The 25,853-nt window shown below is 40.0% G+C and overlaps 1 protein-coding gene across 5 annotated transcripts in view; it reads left to right on the top strand.

Annotated features, from left to right (window-relative positions):
- The window catches only part of GRIN2B (glutamate ionotropic receptor NMDA type subunit 2B), a 552,939-nt gene that overhangs the window by 297,052 nt on the left and 230,034 nt on the right, over window positions 1-25,853 (top strand). Inside the window, exon 1 of one of the 5 annotated variants that reach the window (XM_072127542.1) lies at window positions 4,169-4,244. The exons of the other annotated variants lie outside the window; for them this stretch is intronic. The gene's annotated coding sequence lies outside the window, so the exon portion shown is untranslated. Of the gene's footprint in view, window positions 1-4,168; window positions 4,245-25,853 lie in introns of those variants that run through there. 5 annotated transcript variants of the gene reach the window in all.

Below are 25,853 nucleotides of genomic sequence, written 5' to 3'. Positions count from 1 at the left end.
ATTTAAAAAATGCCTTTGTCAGCGTTCTGAATCATTTCAGTACTTTATAGAAGTTAAATTCACATTACCTGGCTCCCTACCAGCAGCATATGGTGAGTCCTGGGGGAGGAGCGTTTGCAGCCTACGTCTCCTCGTGCATTATTCCTCTCCTCCTGAAGGAGAGGAGACTGACACAGGCACACACAGGCTGCATCTGCCCACTCACCTGGGTCTTGTCACATACTGCTGGCAGGGAGTCAGGCAATGTGAATTAAACTTGTAAATAATCCTTTCAATCATTTATCAGGAGGTTAACATCCCCTCTTATCAGCCTGCAGCTTTCCAAATGTAAAGTGTTGGAATAAAGAACAATCTAAGGAGACAATCTTACCAATACTCTCAAGGCAACTTCTCGGTACGGATCAAGGGTACAGCCATGCCCTTCCCTGCGGCGTGGTAACTCCCTGGCCCGGAATCAACTCTCCAACGCTCCTGCTTCCCGACCCCTGCTTCTCCTGATTGGCGCTGGCTAATCCGGCTTGCCCTTATATTCAGGCACCTCCCTTCCTGCCTCACTGGATCTTCAGCATTGCTTCAGCATTGTTTCCTGTAAGTGAAAGCCCTATCTTCTGTGCCCTGAGGAACCTCCATGGTTTCCTCACCAAGCTTCCCTAAGCTGTTCCAGAAAAGGCGTAAAATAGTCTCCAGCGTTCCCAAACACTCCTGTGTTCCCAGCGTTTCCAGACGTTCCTGTGTCTCCAACGTTCCCAGATGCTCCTGTGTCTCCAGCTTTCCCAGACACTCCTGGTGGCTCCTGTGTCTCCAGCTTTCCCAGATGTCTCCAAGCCACCAGCTCTCCTCAGTGGACCTGTCCGTTCTTGTCTGCTTGGGTCGTGTGCCAGTTGCCTGCCTGCCTCCCGTGAGTTCCAGCTCATCCTTCCAAGCCGTACTCCTGCTGTCATTCGAGGCTCTGACAGTTTTCTACACCCCCTACTTCCCTGGCTGCCACCGCAGGCCTAGTCGCACCTGTGGAACGACCTAGTGGCACCCCGCTGCAGCAAGACCATCCCCCTTTGCTGCAGGCACTGGTGAAGACCAGGTGCCACTTAGACTCCGGTCCCGGGTGTCGGCTAGTACCATTATCATCTCCCGCGGTGGTCCACAGACTTCTCCTTCCGGGCGCTTCCCAAAGAGACTCTAGTGCCATTTCTGCGTACCGTTACAAAAACTTTTTGGAGTCAGAGTGCCAATGAATCCTCCTTGGAAAATAGTCTGCCACTGCTGGTCAGTTTCTACCAGACTGCGGTGTACTGATTTCCACAGCTACAATAGTAATCACCTGGTGATGAACTACCACTAAACTATTCATCATATGTTCAGATTTCAATACTTATAAAAGCAAGTTTTATTATCTTCAACTAAATCTAAAATATATTGACATGCATGATGTCAAAATATTGCTGTACTGTATAATATTTCTTTGTATATAGTCAGTTCCTTAGACCAACGCTCACATTTAGATTTTTTAAAATGTAAGTATGAAGTGGCCTGTGTGTGACCTCTAATCTGTCAGCAGATAATAGCCACTCTTCAGCTTCACTGACACCATGACCCAGTCATCCGGGGAAGTTTATATTTTATCCTTAAAGTGGTCCGAGAGACAGTTTATTGAATGGCCTATAAAATACATCTTTTAGTCAACAGTCCTATAAAATATTATATAACAATCTAAACATTGATCAGCAGTCGGGAAAGAATTTCCGAAGATGGAAAATTACTAATGTAATCTGTTGCTCTAGATGGAGAACAGGGAAAGGGTGCAGGGATTAAGTTGTGGCCCCTATGCCTCGTCTAGCTTTTAAACCAGGAGGAATACTTACTGTCCAAACTAATAAAAATCTGGGATTAGAGCTGAAAAAAATCCAACTGATGTCAGAAGGGCACAGATAATCAGTGGGAATACAACTTTATTAAGCTTCAGCTGGATTCAATGGTAGTTAAAAAAGTGTCTTTCTTGCCCATACAACCATTTATATCTATATACCAGGGTCCTGGAGAAGTTAGTTCAAAGACCCAACAGTCCGAAAGGTTTGAAGCTTTTGTTTTTCTGTCAATGTTCCTCGGCCAGAAGAATGTACGATGATTGTTTTTTTACTTTTTGAACTTGAAATGAACAAAAATTAGTGCATCATTTTGGCTTCTTGTTAAGGATGATTGTATAAGATATATTTTAGATTTGCATCTTTTTCACCTGTTTTTGCCCTATGTTAATTTATTAGCTATAAATGCATAGAAAATTGGGTACAATAAGTTTAATAGTTTGCAGTCCCTAATATGATTTTGTTCATATAATCTCCCTTGTACGCAGTAGTGTCTCAAGGAAGCAAGCAGTCGTTAGCCTTCTCTTACACTAGTTCACCAGTAATCAAAAGAATTATAAAGGTGAGGACAGCTGCAAAAAAGTAGTTCTGAAAAGTATGGTCTTGGAAGAAAGTTGGAAAATGGCTGTATGTTCTGCCTGCACAGGGGTCAGTTGTTTGTGTGTTCCCTATCAGAGTACCTGACAGTAAGGACCCATGCACACAACTATATGGTTGCTGATGATATGGCTCCCATAGAGGTCTATGGCACCTGGTCATGGTGCGGTGAACAAACGGTGACCTAGCCAGGCGTCTTTCAATGGAGAGGAAGGGGTGCTCACTCCACCTCCCTTCTCCACTCGGCCGTGTGCTACGCCTGGGTTACGGCCTGGACAAGCACAGGGTGATATACATGAGGTCTAAGGCTACATGTACACAGCAAATAGTTTTATATTGCCTGAAAACAATGGATCAGTTTCCCGTATTTGTACTACATATGTGTCCTGTATTTCTCCTGTTTCTCCCCTTTGTGGACACAAAGACTTGGAAGACTTGCTAATCATGTAACTGGCTTGTTCCATTCACTTGATTTTGTGTAAACTAGCAACTGATCCGCAATACAGATGGTGTGTGGATGACACCTGTGTGGCATCAGTATTTTTGCAAATGCAGACAGGAATAGTACATTCTTAGAAAGGACATTGTAGATGTGACACACAGATACGGACAAGTAAAACAGAGGCTGTGTTCACTACTATGTTTAATATCATTGCAACGTGAGATTGCTTAATAAAATACAGATGAGTCATATCTGTGAAACAACATAGTGTGAATGTAGCCTAAGGCCCATTTCACAGAAGCATATGGGGGGCCTGGCCAATCACAGCCATGGCTAGTAGCTAGTGGTGTCAATTTTCTGGATTGGCTGTTTGGCCACCAATATTTCCAGGTTGTATTTGCTCATCTCTCCTTATAAGCTTCACAGAAATTATTGATTTTCTCATCTCTACAGAAATATCTTTACTGTTTCCCTGCAAATCAGTTTCTTGGTGCACCAGGGACAGGGCTAGGCCTGTTGGTATACCTGTTAATTGTTCTTGCTGTTTAGCAACAAACCTCCCTTTTCCACAGTAACATTCCTCGCAGGAACAGAAGGCATAGAATGAAAAAAACCAGTGCATCAACAGGCATGGCCTTGCCCTTAGCACAATATGAAGCTAATTTGCATAAATGGGTCGGTTTTCAGACCATACTGTGAAAAAGTTAGATTTTGAAATAACCTCTGTTTCAAAAGGAGGTTCATAGCTAGTTAAGCACTTCCTGTGTCACCCTCCCGCTACAATGCACCCAATTGGCCAACAGAGCATTCTACTTCCTGTGTCATTCCCAACTATCCTTCAAACTGAGAGATCAATCCTAAACACACTTGTCATTCCATAATTGTCTCCAAACAGCTGAAATATAAACCCATTGACCTTTTAATCAACTATGAAGTGTTATGATGGAATGGACAAGTTATAAATAATGACAAGAAGTGACAAGACAATGAATCACTCCTCCGTATGGCAGATACATTCTGCTGTTTTTTAAGCATGTGGAACCCTGGAGACATACAGAGCTACAAGCGTCTGTTAATATATAGAGAGCGCACATGGAGGAATCTGACCACTTTGTTGTTTTCACCAGCGTTCCTGTAGGAGCTGGAATCTGGTGTGTTTGTCGTTACTGTGTAGTTTCTAGAGGTTGGAATAGCAGGGGTTGCCTAGCAACATAGATCTCAACATGTAATAAGAAAGAGATTTTTTATTTTTGTTCTAAAAGCTAAATCCTTTATAATGACAATGTTGTGCATCCAGTTAAAACTGTAAAAGAAGAAATCTGAACGACTGAATCAACAGCTTACCTGTAAGTCATATTACCCAGCCATGATGAGAAAATTTAGACCAAAGCCTTCCAAAATGTCAGCTAAATAAAGTTAATTTAATGTATTTAATTTTAGCACAAATGTCAGCAGCAAAAATACCTGTTTCACAGGCATACTGCCTGGAGGAAGTGACACTTTGCATACTTACTAGGACATTCATATTTATGTGGTTTATTTTATGCTTTATTTACCTACACTAGGAATGCTGAGATTGGGGGAGGGGGGTTATTATTTATCATGTGTACTCAATTATGCCTTTTTGTGCATTTTGCAAGCCACAAGCAATGTACCATGTGCCTCTAATCATGGACATCTAAAATCGGCAGATTAATGTCCCTCACTTTGCCGATTTCCGTAGTAAGTGACTGCCTGGGCCACAAGGACCGGCAGGAATAGGATGTGCCCTATCTTTTGCGGAGTGGGTCGTCGATATTTCCCTTGAATGTTGATGCACAGTGCCTCACAGCACATGCAATGCATGGCCTAATGACCAAATCACACAGTTTGTATTTAGGAGGCCTAAGGATGTTCTTGGAAGAGTAGGAATCCATAAGACTTGGTCAGCGTCACTCACGGCCATTGGGATTATTACAAATAAACACTGGACAAAAAGCTATATGTGACGAAACTCCCACTTTCGAGTAACGTCATAGGGTGCACCTACTCTATAGAGCCTCAACTTTTAAACCCTGCCCTGCACCTTTAATCTTTTCTCTGCTTGCCCTGGTGCTCACTTAATTTCCTCACTTTCCTCGATGCCACCGGCCACTATTCAATTAATAATTAATATGGCAAGAAGGCGCCTGTCTGTATAAGTCCCCCAGGAATTTAGAAACCCAAATTACAGATTTAAAAATTACACACTACTCTGCACAATTAATCCTTGTAGTGATATCTCTTTAGAAACTTAGATTCTATAAGGCTACAACCAGAGACTTATTACATTTAAAAATTTAATATACAAAAAGTATAGTGCATACATTATAAACATACATTTTGTCAGGTAAAAAGGTTGAAAGGAATATACATACGATACATACACAAACAAAACAAAAAACAAATAGTCTTATTAATGAAATTGCATTTTCTCACTGCTGTGTTATTTTGGAGTTTCAAGGTGACAGATCAAGAGTAGATGTTGTCATGCCCATTCAGAATCTCTACCTATTCCTTTCCCCTTTATAATGTGAGAGGGGCATGGCTACACCTGTACCAAGGTGGTGAGCTTGGGGACATACCGTATATACTCGAGTATAAGCTGAGTTTTTATGCACAATAAATGTGACGAAAAACCCAAACTCAGCTTATACTGGAGTAAAAAAAAAAATCAAGACTCACCTTTCCGGTGGCCCTTGTAGGTCTCTGTGCGATCTATCCGACAGTGGTGGCACTGGCTGCACGATGGGACGGGGAGCCGGCTGTACGACGAGACGAGGAGTGCGGCTGCATACTGGGTCAGGGGCTGCTGTCTATATACACTGGGGCAGGGGCTGGCGGGCTATATACACTGGGGCAGGGGCTGGCGGGCTATATACACTGGGGCAGGGGCTGGCGGGCTGTATACACTGGGGCAGGGGCTGGCGGGCTGTATACACTGGGGCAGGGGCTGGCGGGCTGTATACACTGGGGCAGGGGCTGGCGGGCTATATACACTGGGGCAGGGACTGGCAGGCTATATACTGGGGAGGCTGTGACCAATGCATTTACCACCTTCGGCTTATTCTCAATAGGTTTTCACAGTTTTTTGTGGCAAAATTAGGAGCCTCAGCTTATACTTGGGTCAACTTATACTCGAGTATATACAGTATTCCTAATTATGTCATATCTTCTTCCAGGGGTCTCCTTAGAAGAGAATATGCCCAGCACATTTCTTATGGGGAATTTACAAACCTAGAAATACCAAACACAACTATGAAGTATTTAGCCAACTGCCTAACATCTATTTTGATGGCTCCCTAACCTTGATGTCCTTGGCGCTCAAAACTCCAAAGGTACATTAGAAGCCTGATCATCGTTTCATCGGCAAGGAGTTTAAATCTATAAATTATAACAAGTCTGGCTTTTAATTCTTAAAGGTTGGACTTGGTGGACTTGTGTCTTTTTCCGGCCTTACATACTATGATACTATGAAGTATAGTTTTGCCATAATCTTAAACCGTCATTTTAAGGGACATAGCGCATACACATGGGAAGGGGATGGGAAGTCTGCATCAATAAATAGAGGAAGCATCTGACTTTGTGGATAAGTGTTAATTTATCTGATTACAAGACCCCTTTGTTCTTTTGATCTACTTTCTAGCAGGGAAGACCCTCACACAGATATAATGGGGCTCATTTACTAAGGGCCCGATTCACGTTTTCCCGACGTGTTACCCGAATATTTCCGATTTGCGCCGATTGTACCTGAATTGCCCCGGGATTTTGGTGCACGCGATCGGATTGTGGCGCATCGGCGCCGGCATGCACGCGGCAGAAATGGGGGGGCGTGGCCGAACGAAAACCCGACGTATTCTGAAAAACCGCCGCATTTAAAAACGGAAAATGTGTCGCTCGGGACATGCTTACCTGCACTCAGCCGGCCTCGGTGAATTCCGGCGCGTTCAGATGCTTTTCACCTTATTAAACCCCGGCCGGACCTGAATCCAGCGCAGAGAACGCGCCGCTGGATCGCGAATGGACCGGGTAAGTAAATCTGCCCCAATGTCTCTGTCCAAGTTCTAAATGTAATTATAAAACTGGAGGGGCTTCAATAAATAAATCATGGCCATATTTCATACTTTTACAACACTAAATCTGGGACATTTCATATCTTATATCATCCATCTATATACCATTTATCTTTTTACCTTCATTTCCTTACCAATAATAATGACAGATGCTCAGACCCTATTCCTTCATCTTCTTTCTATGGCGTAATTAGGCACCTTTGACCTCTCCTTCTTAAAATGTTAATAACCACATGTTCCTCCATTTTTCACAGTGACTTCACTTGAACAACCCTGTTGTCCATTGTACTGACTTGCAAATGCAAACCACAGTATTGGAACCAAAATCAAGCTAAAAGAGATCTGTTTGTACATTCGTTTACAAGAAAAAGCAAAAGCAACATTTCCTTCTAGTTAATGTCTGCCAGTGCTAGTTTATAAAGATGTAGTGGACCTCTGCCAACCACCTGGCTAAATGTAACTTGCAGTGCCATCAGAGCAGAACCAACTGTTTGTGTTCACTGCATGACTGATTGCAGTGGGTGTTGGATAGAGCTGTATGCCAGCATGTGTCTTATACGGAGAGCTGTGCACCCAATAAGATACTAAATATACATATGATGTGTATATAGTATAGATTATGTATCATCTGAAAATATCTTGCCATGGCGTTTTCATCTTCTGTGTTATATTTGAATTCTGTTCCAAAAGATGGAAACTTCAGTTTGGTCAATTGTTATTTTCTGGCCTAAACACTACATCCACTGGCACCCATTAAATCACAGCAAAGGTTTCACTTCAATTTGTAGTTTACTTTGTTTCAGTGATCTGCACAGTCTCATAATATCAAATCTGCAAAACATCCTTGACATGTTGTTTTTCCTGGTCCATGCAAACAACTGCCTAGGAAAGCATCCCTGCTGCCCAGCACATCGTACAGCCTTTCCATTTTCAGCTTTCAGCTACGATGTATACTGGTCACACAGAGGCAAAAAGGAAGTGGCCATCTATGCTCAAGTTAATGCCCTGTGAATGTAGCCTAAGCTCTCATACAGCTCCGTAAACTGAAAAAGGGGAGGGGGAAAACCAAGGGGTCTAAGAGAATCCGCATTCTTGCTGGTTGGTAGGTTACCAGATACAGGCAGTCTCTGGTTATGTACAAGGTTTGTACTTTGGTTTATACTTAAGTTGAATTCGTATGCAAGTCGGAACTGTATACTTCATATTTGTATCCCCAGTCAAAATTTAGTTTGGTGTGACAATTGTATTTTAAAAATGTTGGATTGTCATAAGAAGCAAAATTAACAATATGGCTTAATAACAGACACCTTTGATATAACTGTTTATAGTAGCCTAAGGCTAAGGTACAGTAAATTACCAACATGGAGTACCAGGAGTCCGTTTGTAACTAGGGGTAATCTGTAAGTCGGGTGTTCTTAAAGGAAACCTACCACTTGAAGTGGCAGGTATAAGAAGGAAATTATTTTTGTTAGTGTTTTAAACCGCTGTATCGCGGTTTAAAACACTTTTTAAACTTTAAAGCCGAAGCTGCTTCGGCGCAAGGAGGTACACGCTCGGCACTTACCATGCGCGCGACCGTGTGCGCGGCTATATAGGGAGTGAAGGAGAGCCGAGCGCATGGTAAGCACCGAGCGCGTACCTCCCTGCGCCGAAGCAGCTTTGGCTATAAAGTTTAAAAAGTGTTTTAGCAATATTATTATTTAGAAATCATACCATGTGATTTTTAGGATTTTATTTTAGATTCTATTTATTACAGTTGAAGTGGACTTAATGATAAATAAGTAATAAATGGACAATAAAAATCACAAACGTCTCCACTATTTGTAGGTGGGGAAACTTGCAAAATCAGGAAAATGTCTTGGGAGTCTTGGGAGCTCAAGTGAAAGTACAGGCAGTCCCCGGGTTACATACAAGATAGGGTTTGTAGGTTTGTTCTTAAGTTAAATTTGTATGTAAGTCGGAACTGTATATTTTATTATTGTAATCCCAGTCAGAACTTTTTTTTGGTCTCTGTGACAATTGGATTTTAAAAATGTTGGGTTGTCATAAGAATCAATATTAACAATAAAGCTTCATTACAGACACCTGTGATAACTGTTACAGTTGTTTATTGTAGCCTGGGACTAAAGTAGAGAAAATTACCGTCCATTTGTAACTAGGGGTCGTATGTAAGTCGAGTGTTCTTAAGTAGGGGACCGCCTGTATACACCCTGTAGAAAACGATCCTCAGACTGACGTTGTGATTGGCACAATAAGAAGTAGGTGCATTTGCATCATATCACCTGACTATATTGCCTGAATATTACCCATTGGAAGTCCATTGTGAAACTCACCTTTTCTTCTCTTTTATGCTCTTAATTCAAGTGTGTCTATGGTCATGTGTTCATTGTCCAATAAATAGTACAGGCAGTCCCCGGGTTACGTACAGGATAGGTTCTGTAGGTTTGTTCTTAAGTTGAGTTTGTATGTAAGTCGAAACCGTATACTTTATTATTGTAATCCCAGTCAAAATTTTTTTGGTCTCTGTGACAAGTGGATTTTAAAAATGTTGGGTTGTCATAAGAACCAGGATAAACAATAAATCTTAATTACAGACACCTGTGATAACTGTTAAAGCTCTTTATTGTAGCCTAGGACTAAAGTAGAATAAATTACCAAAATCCAGAGGTCCGTTTGTATCTAGGGGTCGTATGTAAGTCAGGTGTTCTTAAGTAGGGGACCGCCTGTATATACATATATATGATATTAAGTAAAAGATCAGTATTATCTGAGTAAAGGCGTTCCCCTACTTAAGAATACCCGAATTACAGACGACTCCTAGTTACAAAAGGGCCTCTGGATGTTGGTAATTTACTGTTCTTAACCCTCAGGCTACAATAAACAGCTATAACAGTTATTAAAGGTGTCTGCTGTTAAGATTTATTGTTAATCCTGGTTCTTATGACAACCAAACATTTTTAAAATCAAATTGTCAAAGAGACCAAAAATTTTTTTTGCCTGGGGTTACAATTATAAAATATGCAGTTCCGACTTACTTAAGATTCAACTTAAGAACAAACCAACAGAACCTATGTTGTACGCAACCCGAGGACTGTCTGTAATCGTGATGCTGCCTTCACAAAGCTTAGTACTAGGAGGGTTAGTACTTAACATATTATGACAGCACCCAGGTAAAACATTCACACGGAAATTAATACTCAGTGTTGTTGGATATGTTCATAACCTTTTCCAATTTGACAAGTAGAATATGAAGTACCAGAAGGTTCACCAGTAATTTAATTTGTTTGTTAATGACCTTGAAGTGGGAGTTGGTGATATTTCCAGCTATCAAACTGAGAATTCATTCTAAGTCTCTTCCGGGACTAGAATAGATCTAGGGAAGAACCATGTCACGGTTTTAAACTATTTTATATTGGCATTTTTCTTTAGACTGTGTTCTCATGATGCATTTGCTTTGCGGTTTGTAACACATTACAAACTCATCATGAAAAACGCATCACCGATGAATGCAACAGACCCCTGGATGTTGGTAATTTACTGTACTTTAACAGCTATAACAGTTATCAGGTGTCTACAATTAAGATTTATTGTTAATCCTGGCAATCCGAAATTAAAATCCAACTGTCACAGAGACCAAAAACAATTTGCCTGGGGTTACAATTATAAAATATACAGATCCGATTTACATACAAATTCAACTTAAGAACAAACCTACAGAGTCTTTTACTTAACTTGTGTGTGTTAATGTGTTTGCAATATGTTTAAAACGTTCTAGACCTTCTATGTTTTGTAATTATTTATATGTGTGTTTTTAATATAATAACTAATTATATGTGTAATCTATATGTGTAATCTAAAATGATACTTATTAAACATATATAGTTTATTAAGGATTTAAATTCAAGTGTTCTAATAGGTTTCATCCATATTGTACTTGAAATCATGGAAATCAGTGTAGCAAATATTCTAATAAAGACCAATAATTGCAAATAGATAGACGTATGTGATAGAATAATGGGTTCTGATCCATCACCACAACTGAAGCAGTGTTGGATATTTAGGTTGTGCAGTGTGACCGCTATGATATTATATAGTGAGAGTCAGGGAAGTGTCATAGATTGGCTTTATACAGCAGCCAGAATTCATTGCTTGCAGATCTTCTTCTTGTGCAGATTGCTTCTTGTTAACGGCTGGTAGCCGTGGGCGACTTCAATCTGAACGTCGTCATAGCTTCCAATTTAAGTGCCTGTGGTTCTGTGGGATGCATCCATGCCTTTCACACGCTCAAAGATCCTAGGCAGCATTCAGTAGTGCAGGATTTAATCAGTAGCTTCATTTAACAGAATCAAGAACCTCACATCATGACGGCGGCTTTCATCCACTTTATCTTGTATAAATAAGCTTCTTGTAGAGGATTTTGAAGACTTTGTCCATAAGGTGGCTTCAGCATCTTGACTTAAAAAAAAAGAAAAGCTAAATATTTGTAAATTACTATTGCCACTTATATAACTAGAAATAGCATTCAAACACAGCAAGTAGGAACATTCCCAATCCCACATTATTTTGAATTTCTCCAGAACTTTCGTGATAAAATCTTTGAAAATTCTATGAAGATGAACTCCAAGATACAGTAATTCCTAAATAAATAATATTGCCTTTAATAAGAGAATCCAAAATGCACAGATCATTTTTATGGATAAGAAAATGTGCAAAAGGGGTGAGCCTGAGCTATTCAGTTAGCCTACAGAAAAAAAAATAGAAAATTTGGCCAATAATTCCAGAAAAGAACTAGAACAATTGAAGGCATCTGTAAGAAAATCTGGCAAAGTAGGACTAACCAACGGTATGATGTGCATTTCCTTATTAATTTTTGGCTGTGTAACTGCTGGGTTTAATGGGCCCTATCAGGGTTTCCACTAGAAATTTTGAGGCCCCTGACTGGCATATTTTGTGAGCTCGCCCGCATTGATAGGATATGTTTAAGACTATCATGGGCTCTGGGCTCAAAAGAGATTGTGGCCTCCCCATTGGTGTCATTTTTGTTTTTTAATTATTTGCCGTTCAGTGCATGAAAAAAGTTTTAAAACAAAACATTTTGCATAGAAACTGTAACATAACTAAATGTATTACATGGGGGCAGCAACAAAATCAATCTTACTACATAGATACAGTTAACTATTCTTATTTACTGGTCAACTATGTCTTTGTTACTGCAGTAGTGTACATGGTCTTACACATGGAGGAGCCATCTTTGACTACCCTACCTCTCCTGTTTAACTGTTTCTTTGTGAATATTTGAACATACAGTATGTCCTAGAAAGAATTCTGTTTTTTCTGTATTCATATATAATGCATTCAGGGAGGCTTCGTAAGCCTGAAAGGCATTATGACTTTTTTAATGTTTTTTGGAAGTAAACATTGGCAATTTAATTTTATTTGTGGATACGTGAAAATGTCCTTTTTTCTTATTGTATTATATTGCATATATAGATACAGCATCAAAACCAAACTTGCTACATATAGATTACTGAAACCAAGATTAATACATAGAAACGGCAATGGAACCAAGGCTACAACCAAGGTACCAGAACCGCTACTATATAGCTTTGTTACCAGAACTTAGCTTCCTAAATAGATATGTGCCAAGCCTACTCCACAGAAACTGCACCTAAACCAAGCTTACTACCTAATACAGGGTCAGAACTGAGATTACATCATAGATACAGGTCCAGAAAGAAGTACAGTTAGACATCCTTATACAGCACCTGATTTATTACAATGTCTTATGCTGCATGATAAATTTGATATAGTACAATATTGTTTCCCTTTAGCTTCCCCTAATGGGAGAAGATAACTCATGGGTAATGCCAGCATGGTCTATGAGACTCCCAGGTCTGTCATTCTGCTGTATCTGTAACGTTCTGCCAGCAGCAGACCAGTACAGATTGGCAGTAAAATAACCATCTGCTGCAATACATTTTATGTTGCAGTATATGGTATGAGAGATTAGAACCCCTGGGGTTCAAGTCCCCTAGTGGACCTCAAAATACAGAAACAAAGATTAAAATATTATAAAGTTAAAATTTTGGTAACATTATGTAACATAGATGTCTTGCTTTTCTATAAAAAAAATGATCTAAGAGGATAACGATGCATGGTAAATTTTCGTAGTGTACATTTTGGCTTGTTTTGTGTCCCATTGATGGGGCTGTTTTTAGAGTACATGTGGATCTGATTCATTCAAACTGCTAAATCCCAACAAGTAGCAGAGGTTTAAACATAGATTCAGATTTTTTATAAAAATCTACTGTGTCAACATACCCCTCTGTTATAGCTCTTTAATAACTTCCCTTAACAACAAACACCCATTAATAAACTGGATGGGTTACTAAATAATTGAATTACCAATTTACACCTCAAAACCTTTTAGAGAAGGTGAAGACCATTACTATTTCCTTAAAGGACACTTGTCGCCCAGAAAGATTAGCCCACAACAAAACCCATTTTCTAAATAACCTCCTTGACCCCTTTGTATTCAACATATGTATTATAGATCTTTTATAATTTAATCTCTGACTGACAGTATGCTAATTAGCTACTATGGGTCCGATTGATTGAACTTTCCCTCCGCGGTCCGGGGTATGCATAGAGGAGTCGCTCTGTGCACTCCACTCGCCTCTCCTCCCTTTCTCTCCTCTTTGTCTTGAAGTCAAACTATGGCGAGTGGCGCATGCATAATCCTAAAATGGCGGGTGGTGCAGGCACAGCAGTAGTGAGAGGAAAGAGCTGCCGGCATTTTCTCGCTACTGCTGCGCATGTACCACCTGATGTAGTTTGACTATAAATCAGAGGGGAGTGAAGACATTGGAGGCAGAGGAGGAGAGTGGAGTGCACAGAGTGTCTTCTATGCATATACCCGCTGTAAGAGATTAAATTATGAAAGTTTTATGAAACATAAGTGTTGAATATGGTTACAAAGGGGCTAAGGAAGTTCTTTAGAAAATGTGCTTTGTTGTGGACTCTCTTTCTGGGTGACAGGTGTCCTTTAAGAGATACTCCAAAGGAAAACGGCAGTACAGGCAATATTCAGCCACATATAGAAACAGATCCAGAGCTGCTGTTTACCTGACTTTAGGGTCCAAGACACGTCAGACAGTAAAAAGAAGAATCATCCATGGGTCCAAATTTTACTTTTACTAAACCATCATTTACAGATAACATTGAAGCATCTCACTGAGAAAGGTGCAGTGAGCTGCTGAAACATTGGTCCACATTCATCAAAAACAGTGCAAACTGCACTATGTGTGGCCTATGTAGTGTGCAGGGGGCGCCAGATTCACGAATCGTGTTGCATGAATTTGGCGCCGTCTGCGCTGAGCTGACAGAGTGCACCAACTTTTTTTGGTAAACCTTTAACATGGGACTTGCAACACACTTTGTTGCTGCATGATATTTGTAGCGCACGGTCCGACTGTGTCACATCAGGTAAAGTGCAGCCGCGGCACAAATTGCAGTGCAGACGTGGACACTTTAGAGATGTGTGCAGGGAGTGTGCACTGAAAAGTACATGCAAAGTCAGAGAGAAAACTGGTACAAGGGCATCTTCTTATCAGGATGAATACACTTGGTAATGGGTCCTCTGTCTGCAAATTATTACTTTCTTCTTACGTGACCAGCCACTTTAAATTTTAGTCGCCCATGAATATCTATCTTCTGATCAATATTTGGACTTTAGTAAAATTTTTTGACTGTGGGGCTTACCTAAGCAAAATGTGCAGTATTGCAACAAGGGTTTGATTTTCATTGATTAGTTCTAGATCTATAACAGAACTGTTACTTTGCTTCATTGACCTTTACAGTCCCAGTTCTTAAATGGGCATTCCAAGTAATAGATATCCTTAGGATGGGTCATTAATATGAGACGGGTGAGGGTATCCTCACCAATTGGTTGTGCAGCACCTTCCAGTTCCGCAACTACGCACTGAAGAGAGCTAGAAGAAGATGGCTCCATCCAATGTGTAAGGCCATGCCAGTGTCATCAATATCTATTCCCTTGAATTGGATCCCTTGAACTACATAGCAGGGCTGCTCAGGACAGCAGTTGAAGCTATCATGTCTGTATGGGCTAATATTCCCAAAGAATGATTTCCAGACTTCTTACGTGTTTGGTCTGTGGAATCTAACCCATTAATGTGCAGAGGGCCTTACTAAGATCTATGCTAAGACAAACTCCTGTGGTTCTGAATAGCAAAAGTTGATGACTGATGGTGTATATTTACAATTTTTGTTTTGGAACCATCTCTTACGTATCTCAAAGCTTTGTTCTTAGTCGCCTGTCGCACACAAAACGGCACGGCACAAGAAGTATTGACTAGCATCTCCCAAAGCTATTTTACATTTTTGTGGTGAAGTATACCTTTTTATAGATTTTGTTCTCTTGAGAAACCCATGATTTCCAATGTTTAACATGCTTTTTTTTACCGCACTCTTACTTGTATAAGATTATACTTTTCTGAAAAAAGCCCCAAACTTTTGTATATGTATTCATTCTGAAAGTGCTTATAGCTTCCAGTGGTTTAGGCCTTTTCTGGGACTTATTGTTTTCTATTAATCCATTTTATCTAATATGTATTGTACTTTGGTTCCCAACAGCATGAGACTCAGTCTTATAGCAACATGGCAGTTCATGTCCTATACTTTACTTGTGATCTGCGCCTGGGTTGTTGCATCTCATTGACGTGAAATACTTGGGCTCTGTTGTAAGCATCTTTCACACTAGCGTTGCAGATCATGTCCGAGTGTAACTCGGGGAAAAAATGGCATTTATTGCCTGCGATTCTCATCAATTTGATCTGTTAGCGTTTTGCATGCATATGTTTTTTTGCATTTCATTACGTTTTAGTGGTTTTTTTCACGTACATAAAATGCAAATGAAAAAGACTCATGACTGTAATCTCTATCTTTTCTATGGCAATTGATCAGTGTAAAACACATCACACTTACTTGTGACTGACTATTTGATGCGTCTCCCTAAACTTGTATGGGATGTTTTTTTACGTGTAACTTGCAAAAGTAGAGCATGTACAGAGTTTCCAAAAAGATCGATTAAATACAATTAGTCAGAGTACACATTTTTTCAGCACATTTTTTTGGTGCATTAAAACTGCTAGTGTGAAAGGGGCCTTATTCTATGGAAGCTGCTACTCCAGCATCCAGTGGCAGGATATGTTTGTACTAAGTATGTGTAACTATCATTAGGCTATGTAAAGTAGTGCTTAGTATGGTTTTGTTTGCTGAGGAATCTGCTGAATTCTCCACAGAATGTTTTGTGCACAGCTGCTTCTAAAAGCTGCAACATTTCCATAATGCTCAAAAAAGGAAGGTTTTCATCTACTGGCAGGATGCCCATATTCATCAATATTCACTAGCTACCCTGGGCTTAAATTGAGCCCGGAGTGGATATCGACTCAGCATGTCGGGTGCAGGAGTCTCTCTATCACTCTAAGGAGGTCTTTTGCATTTTTATGTAGATCACATAATATCATGCCCTGGAAAAAAGGATGTTACTGTCTTATCTCCACTACAAAGCTCATAGACGCTCTTCTACTGAAGATGACTCTTATTACTGTTTGATGCAGAGAAATCGTCCCTCTGTAATTTTGTAAAACTAAATCTAACAAAAAAATTTCCTCCACTATATAAAGAATTTTAGAATCCTGGAAATTTAGGTAATAGCCAAATTTCTGTATATGACACATAAATAATAAGAATTTGAATGACCAGGTAAATTTAAAACTTGTGTATTCTTAGTGCAGACTTATGAATGACCCATAGTCACGAACGGGGATCTCGTTTCTATCTTGTAGCGCAGGCAGTGACTTCAGCACTGCATCCTCCAGCAACCCACTGCCATACGCAATTGCGGGTATCCAAGGGCGCTTGCACGATCTTACCAGCAAAGCATCCTTGGATACCCGTGATCGCTTGCAGGAGGATATAGCGCTGAAGCTGCTTCCTGCACTACAAGAAAGAAAAGCTATAAGACTGTGCCTCTGTCAGTTCTTTGACAAAGTGCCTCTGTTCATCATTTGCAGAGTCTTCGGTAAGTTCCGGAAAGCTGCTGCCCTGCGTATCCAAGAACACTTGTGCCGGTACAATTGCGCACATGTCCTCAATCTATTGGCTGTAGTAGAAAATATGAGATATCTTACAGGAGAAACTAAGGACCCTATGCGCTGGTGAAAGAATGGGTGGGTGGTTTAAGATCTCACAGGATGTCACCAGTGCATGCGTCCTTAGTTACTTTGGTTACAGTACATACTGTAGATACAGCCGCTACAGTACACACCGCTGGTCACCATTTAAGAATAGCACAAGTTGGTATACTAATGTGTTAGTGTACATTTACAAAATATACCAGAATTTGCATACAAATTTGACTTAAGTACAAACTTATAGTCCCTATCATGTACATAACCCGGGGACTGCCTGTATATCTGAAGACATAGATGAGTTTGACATTCTTCTGGAACTTTTAAATGGATGACACGAGATCAAGTTTAGTTTCTTCTAGTTGATGGTGTGGGTCTCCCACTGGCTTCTCTGGACTTCTGTAGTCCCATTACCTTAGAACTGTAAGACATGCATGACCCTTCGCCTACTGTATACCTTCCTAGCAGGGAGTCCTTTTTACTGGGATCACCATAGGTAGCATCTGGTTAGTACAAAGTCCCTTTGTGGAAGTTATTAACAGCCACGAGATAAGCAATTGTTGCAAATTGGAAATGGTAAACTAATTTTATTGTAATAGGCAACTGCTCTAATTTTCCTACACTGTCTCTTTTTGTTGAACCATAAGTCTTTGCTGAAGATCTTGTTTTTGTCATCCTGTCTGTCCTAACCCATATAATTGAGCTCTTTCCCACACAAATGGCTCCTTCTCATTAAAGCAGTCTGCAGTCACCCTTAAAGTATCTACGTCATCTTCTAGTTCACTATTCAAGTGGTTGTAGTTGGGTTATAAGAAGAGCATGTGGTATGTGCAGCATTGTCTCCATTGGAGCCTAGTGGGCAGCCAGCACCCACACACCCTACCCAGGTTAGTTTGTCTAATATGGATTTCAAGATTACATCCAGGTCAAGGGTTCCAAATTTGTAAAGGGCACACATTCATTTTACAAGTTGAGAGTCTATAGCCCCCGGCTCAAAAAATAGGTTCTAATATTTTTCCAAAAACATTTGAGTGACATACAAGGTCATAGGATTATATTCTAGTATTCCCTAATGACAGAAATGCAACTCAAAGTCAAGGTAATCAGTAAACACAGATTCATGAACTGTGACAAACTTACTGCCTAGTAGATGAGGAAGTTCTACCAAAGTCAAAATTATCATGACAAATAGTATTTTAGAACAAATTTTGTTATCATAGTTGGGATGAGCGCTGATATGCCTTTCCATGACTGTATTGTGTGCCGGGGGCATAACGCAGAAAACCCTTTTGTTGGCTCAGGGTAGTGCTGACATGGTATCCAAAGTACATTTTTTTCAATAAATCCTAATAATGACATGGATTTTAAATGTGAGGATATCTTTGATATTATTTTTATTCGTTTTCTACAGAGCAACTTTAAACCTACCACGTAAACATAGAGAAGAATACTACTTAAAAAACTGAGATTTTTGAAGCGGTGACTCACTGCTCCCCCTCTTCCCTGCATGTAATTTGTGACCATAGTGTGATTCTGCCTGTCTTGCTAGCTAGATGGAATACAGCAGAGATTTCAAAGTGGAAAGCAGATTAGAAAGTAAGTAGGGAAGATTAGATTGTAAGAGAACAAAGATACAAAATATCACAAAGTTACTTATGTCGACTTTTATCCAAGAGGATAAAACAGTAGAAAGAACTCTAGATACCTGGAACTATAAGAACTGGCATAGAAGCCCTGAAATAATCACAAAGCCTTGCGAACCACCAGCCATTGTGATTAACCAGCTTCACATCAAGGGATTGGGCAGAAACGCCAGCGCCAATGTTTACATGTTTAGTTGAGCAAAACTCCATCGAGTGTGATAAATCTCCTGATAGTAGTGTGCTAAATGAAAGAATAGTTGTAGATTTTGCTGATGTGTATTTGGAGTATCAGGTGTATATCATTTGGGCCACAAGATGTGAGTCAACCAAATCTTTCAAAGGTGTAATTTTCAAGTGGATGTTTACCCAAAACCACTGTTGCGGTGAGTGTTGGATTAGACTTGAGCTTAGTTATGGCCTTTATCAACTGTAAACTCACAGTCCCACAGCGTGCAATGGGAATACTCAAACACCTCTTCCTATATTCAGTATGGCTCCTCCAATAAAAAGAAAAAGCTTGGTTCTAACAAATTTTCTACAAATACAAAACTCATACAGGCATCAAAATAATTTAAAATTTCACAAAACTATTTTAGTTAAAGGGCATCTATCACCCGGATAAAGGACTGAGTGCAAATGAGCCTGAGGCGCTCCATAGGTGTAAAAGGAGCCTGGAGCCCCTTGGACTCATTTGCATACATACCGTCCTTCATGTTGGTGGTAGATGTCCTTTAATAAATTGTGGTATTAATGAAAGCTCTTATCGCCAGCTACTACAGTATCTTACCTGCCCCTATAGCCTGCATGAGTTTTCCTTCCCTTATAGCTGTGGCTGAAGCCAGCTCACACCAGTGGCCTTGTTATGGTTGAACTCCGCAGCTAAAATCCACAGCTGGAATTGATATGCTGCTAAATATAATTCTCACATCATACATTATTTTACACCGCAGGTTCTTTCTTTTGCTGCATGTGGATGGAATTTGCATAAATCCCATCAACTGTGGTCACGTTGTAAATTGCTGCAGGTTCTTTGGTCTAACCACTGGTAATTCTGCAGTGTGTGTCTGGCCTATGTTCATAAGTGCAAAAATGATCACGCCTTGGTAGACTCTTGACTATATCTTAAAATGGTTCTTCATCTTCTGGGTCCTTTGCTAAAAGGATATCCATATCACAGATGAACCCACAACAACCACCTAGGGTCGGTAAGAAAACCTGACAGTAGGTGTTTAACCCCTTAATGACCGCCCTATCGGGATTCTACAGCGGTCATTAAGGGTACTTCTTCTGACGCGACGCCTTTCTACGGCGGCGCATCAGAAGAAGATTTTGGGACACCGGGTCTCGCTGGTGCCGGTGTCGGGCTGTGATATCACAGCCCAGACCCGGCACTAACACCCGGGATCGGAAAAACTCCGATCCCGGGTGTTTAACCCCTCACACGCCGCGGTCAAGCATGACCGCGGCGTGTAAGCGTGTCCCACGTGGATCGGACCCCCCCGGTGTGCTTCCCGGGGGATCCGATCCCTCCTGCCGCTGCCCCCGGGTCCGGCGAGTGACCCGAGGCTTCCGGCTTCTCTTCCCGCCGGGTCCTGCCTTCCTGGCAGGACCCGGCTGCATGTAACTGAGCATGCGCGGCATCAGTTACTTACACATTACACTGCAATACAAGTGTATTGCAGTGTAAAGGCTTGAACAAGTGATCGGATGATCACTTGTTCAAGCCAAAGTAAGGAAAATGTAAAAAAGTAAAAAAAAACATTAAATAATTTTATAATAATAAATAAAGAAATAAATAAAATAAAAGTCCCATAATCTCCCCAGTTACACATATAAGGCAAATAAAGTATATAAAACACAAAAACATAAAAAAACCTACATATTTGGTATCACCGCGTCTGTATTAATCTGTACAATAAATCTAAATCAATATTGAACCCGCTCGGTGAACGACGTAAAAAAAAAACACAAAAAACTTCCCGTAATACACAATTTTTCATCAAACACCATCACAAAATATGTTCTAAAAAGTGATCAAAAAAAGCTACGTTCCCTAATATGATACGAATGAATAGAACAACTCTTTTCGCAAAAAATAAGCCCTCAACCAGATCTGACAACAGAAAAATACAGAAGTTATGGCCCTGAAAAGTTATCAATAGTAAAAACAATGCGATTTTCTCCAATATTGGTTTTGCTCAGTAAAATTGAGCAAAGATGAGCAAAACTATATAAATGAGGTATCACCGCAATCGTAGTGAACCAGAGAATAAAGATAAAATATTATTTTTACGTTATGGTGAGCGGGGGGAAAAAAGGGCTAAAAATCCAAAATAAAAATTGATGATTTTGTTTGTGTCCCACTTGAAATAGTTAATAAAATCTCATAAATAAGCTATAGACCCCCAAAATGAATTATCTATACATTGTATCTCATCTCGTAAATAATAAGCCCTCATATGTTTACATTACCAAAAAAAAAAAAAAAATTATAGCTTGTACAATGTAACAATAAAAATCTGCTGTACATGTCGCTGCTTTGATCCTATGCCTGGCCGTGCGCCCATACAGCAGGACACCACCACATATGTGGTATCTCTACACTCGGGAGAAATTGGGCATCAACATTGCAGAGCGTTTCATCATTTTATTTATTACGAAACTGTCAGTTTTGGCCTAAATTAATGTATTTTCCAAAAAAATTTAAAAGTTTCTAAATCGCAGGTCCATATTGTTTTAACCCATGTGAAACACTTAAAGGGTTAATAGACTCAATAGAAGTTGTTTTACACACGTTGAGGGGTGAAGTTTCTATAGTGGGGTAATTTATGGGGTTTAATTATTATTTAGGCCTTTCAAAGTCACTTGGAAGCTGAGTTGTCCCTCAAAATGTGAGTTTTGGCAATTTTCATGAAAATGAGAAAAATCGCACCTAAAGTTCTGCGCCTCATAACATCCTGGAAAAATGACAGAACGCATAAAATATCATCCCAACATAAAGCAGGCATTCCGTAAATGTAATTTATCAAGCTTTTTGGGTAGTTTTACTTCTTGTCTGGATAGCAGAACATTTCAAACTTGGAAAATGAAGAATTTTTACAAACTTTTGCCAAATTTTCACTTTTTTTCAGAACAAAACGCAAAACTTATCACTTAAATTATACAACTAACATGAAGTACAATGTATCACGAGAAAACATTCTCAAAATCACCCGGATATGTTAAAGCGTTCTGAAGTTATAACCAATTATCGTGAGACATGTCAGATTTGAAAAATCGAGTCTGGTCATTGAGCAGAAAACTAGTGTCGGTGATAAGGGGTTAATTTCCCTGCAGTACCTGAATAGGAGAAATGGAGAACTACACATGTCCCATTAAAACAATGGGTTGTCCATTGGGTTGACAAAAAGTGTTGTCGCAAGTCTTTCATCTTACTAAAAATTTAGGTTTTTTATTAGTGGGCATTACTCTATTGACACCCTAATATTGTTGGCGTATATTTGGTATTTTAAACCAAAAAGCATTATATAGAGTAATTGATCAGAAGGAACAGATGGTGTAGACTGTATATCCCATAATAGGGATGATGCCCAAAAGCCAATGTTCTATATATAAAGTGTGTTAGAAACTAAAGATCTTATTAACCCTTTAGTTTCTTTACTAACCATTCATCAAACCACTGATAATTTTGTATTGTGTATTTTCGTCCATTACACTACTTTTGTAATATTGGTGATATTCACGGTATTTTCATGTTGTTTTGTGTTTTTTTTGTAGCCCACAAAGACCTTCTATTGGATCCCATCATATTTTAAATCCATGTATTCCATTGTATTTTGCTTGGGGCATATGTGTGCAAATGTGCTTCTTAATAAGATTATCAATATTGTAGAATGATTAAAGATCAATATCTTGCACCAAGGTAAACTGTAATCATGAACAGTATATTGGATCTTATAGGCAGAGTGACCTGTCCGCGTTTTCTTTACTTACAAAAACTAAAAGCAATTTTTATATACAGTTTAATCTCTTTAACATTTTACTGCTTCTCAGCTATAGACAAGACTTGTTTGTATATGCAATTAACATATACTAATTGTAGGAATTTTGTATGTATCCCTTCCCGTAATGTTTAGGGCCATCTTTGCTATCTTAATCCCTCAAAAAAACCTCTTTCATTTTCATTGCCTAATGTACCTCTCGTGGGATTGTTCTATTGATCTTAGTGATTCCCAATGTCACCATATTCTGAGCCTCTTGATGAGGCTCTCACATAAATATCAATCGGTTTCCCTTATACAGTATAATTAATTACATTACGCCAAGACTTGTACTCTTAGCATATTAGAGGCAGGGGAGTCTTCCAGTTTTTCCTGTGAGTCACTACCTGGTCAGTATAAAAAGATAAAGGGTCAGAGTAGCCCTGCAATCCTTCTTTTTCGCGAGCCAATGTACAGAAAGATAAATAGGACTTCCACTACCACTTGGGGAGGAAGCATTTTAACCAAAGCCACTTACTGCTTGGTGCTGTTGTGCTGATCATATCTTGATTAGCTTCATTAGCTTGATTTGCCAAAAACCGTGTCACGCATGCGCGACCTCTATATAAGGCAGCCGACTGCTCCTTAGTGCAGCTGCACGATATAGAGACCGAACGCGCGTGTGCGAGAACTCCCGAGAGACGGTGGCTCTCAGAGAAAGGGAATGGGATGGAGGGGGTGTAGCCATAGCAAGAGCACCAAAAAGACTACCTGATCTACCCGTTTGAAAATACATTTTTTGGTAAAAGTAAATGGTTTATAAGCTAATCAAGATATGATCCTTTATCAGCACAACAGAACCAAGCAGTAAGTAGCTTTGGTTAAAATGCTTCCTACCCAAGTGGTAGATTTTCCTTTCATTTCTTATCTGAAATTGACTATTTAACAATGTGTTTGCTAATTTCAGGCTTCATCCTGCAGTATCAGATCTAGAAAGTCAGATGATGCTGACAGTGTTCTTTTGCTGCACTGAGCTCTGCTGCGTCTGTATCAGCTTTTTCCTTTATGTTATATCTAGAATAGCACATCTGCCCTTCACTTTGGTCTTTTATTAGTCAATGGGTATTTCGTTTTGCTGCTGAAAATGTCAAATATTTTGTTCTGTAAATCTGTACGACTGCAGGAGAGCACAGAAATTAAGAAGGTTTTTTTTTTTCTTTTTGCTGCATCCTATTTTATCTTCTCCTATGGGTCATGGTTCGAACTGCAGAATGTGTACCTGCTCTGGGTACCAATGTAACCCTCCTGCAGAATAGCAAGTAGTGAGGTGTGTGAATGGTACGCAGCCCCATGGCTCTTATCCTAACACCTCTCTTTACATCCATCTACAGGCCAGCATTAGATGATGTTAATATGCTAAGCGTTTGTTAGGGGAGGTCAGATTCTGGCAATGTCCAGATGTAAACTGAGTAGATAGCAGCATAATAGCTTGTCACGGAGTCTCGAAGTAGGCATGGTCTGATGCGTTTCTCTAATGTAGTGTGAAAGCACATTGAAATCATTGAGGGACCCCTGCCATTTACTGGTCATTAACTCTAAACAAAGAGAGACGGGGATGGCGGACCTGTAGTGTAGTCAGAAAGGTGAAGTGCCAAATGAATCGTGGAGATGAGGTTCAGCTGCAATTGCACAGAAAACATCTTTTTGCTGTACATTTATCAGTCTAACAAGCTTCTATAATCCTAATCCTTTGCTTATACAGTATCTTAACCTTTGCTCCATTCACCCTTAGATGTGTCTGTAAGATTTGATGGAATGGTTGTACCCATCCCAGGAGAGCTGTGATCGCATACTGCAGGCACAGTGCAGTCTTTCAGGTGACAAAAATCAGACTTGTGTAGTAGCAATTCTAGAGGTAAAATATACCAGTTAATGCTACATGAATGTATTAGCTATCTTATAATGTGGTGTTCAGATTAGATTCCTTCCCTTCAGCTGCTGTGGCGCTCTGATAATACAGCCTGCTGGGTTCACCACAATTCACAGCACATGCAACTACTGGATGCTGCTGATGTGCTAAAGACTGGCCAGTACAGGCAGTCCTCGGTTTAAAGGGAACCTGCCTTTAGCAATCGGCCTAATAAACCACTACCAGAATATTGTGAAGCTGCTGAACACCTTCTAGTTTTTGTTTCTTTCATGGTCCAGAAAATCAACTTTGAAGAGAGCTGTATGGATGTATAGTCAAGGAGGAGGAGAGTTTAACACTGAAGTCTAGATGGGGAGCTCTGATCGCCTCCTCCTCTGGGATTGATATTGTGCATCAGACTTCAGGAGATCTGGTTAGTGATGTTTCTGGATGCAGGTCCATCAATAACAAGGAATGGGCTTTCTGGGGAAGAAAGTGCTTGACTACAGTGTTAAAATCCACACCTCCTTGACTTTATACAACCAAATTACATCTCATTTTAAAGTTGTTTCTATGGATGATGCAATTACACTGGGTCATGAAAGAAACTTAATCTGGAAGGTGTTCAGCTGTATGTGAACATACTGGTAGCGGATTATTAGGTCAGTTTCTGCTGACAGGTTAGCATACAGACAACCCCTAATTACAGACAGACTTCTCTGCTCAGTGTGACCTCTGATGAAGCTCTCTGGATGCTGTACTTTAGTGGCAGGCTGCAAGGATCAGCCGGAAGATGTAATAAAGCTGTATTGATAATCTTTGTCCCCATGTCTACACAAAATATCGAAAATCCTATTGTCACAGGGGCAATTTATTTATTTTTTTTACTACATAGGTTTTTGTAAAGGTAAATTAGGAAGCTTGTGCACCCAGACTTTGCTTTAGGGGCACCGTTCTGTAATACCCTGCCCCCCCCCCCCCCAAGCTATTGCATTTAGAATGAGCCATGGATACAGATGGAGGAGATTTGCAGCTGCAGAACATTGATGTCAGGGATGAAGGCCAATGATGGTTCACAAAGATGGCAGGAAAGGGGGAATTACGAAGTAGTGCCTGGGATT

The sequence above is a fragment of the Engystomops pustulosus genome, chromosome 10 (assembly GCF_040894005.1).
Source record: "Engystomops pustulosus chromosome 10, aEngPut4.maternal, whole genome shotgun sequence".
NCBI lineage: Eukaryota > Metazoa > Chordata > Amphibia > Anura > Leptodactylidae > Engystomops > Engystomops pustulosus.
The sequence above is the reverse complement of the archived record's forward strand: the minus strand, read 5'-3'. Positions and strand labels throughout refer to the sequence as shown.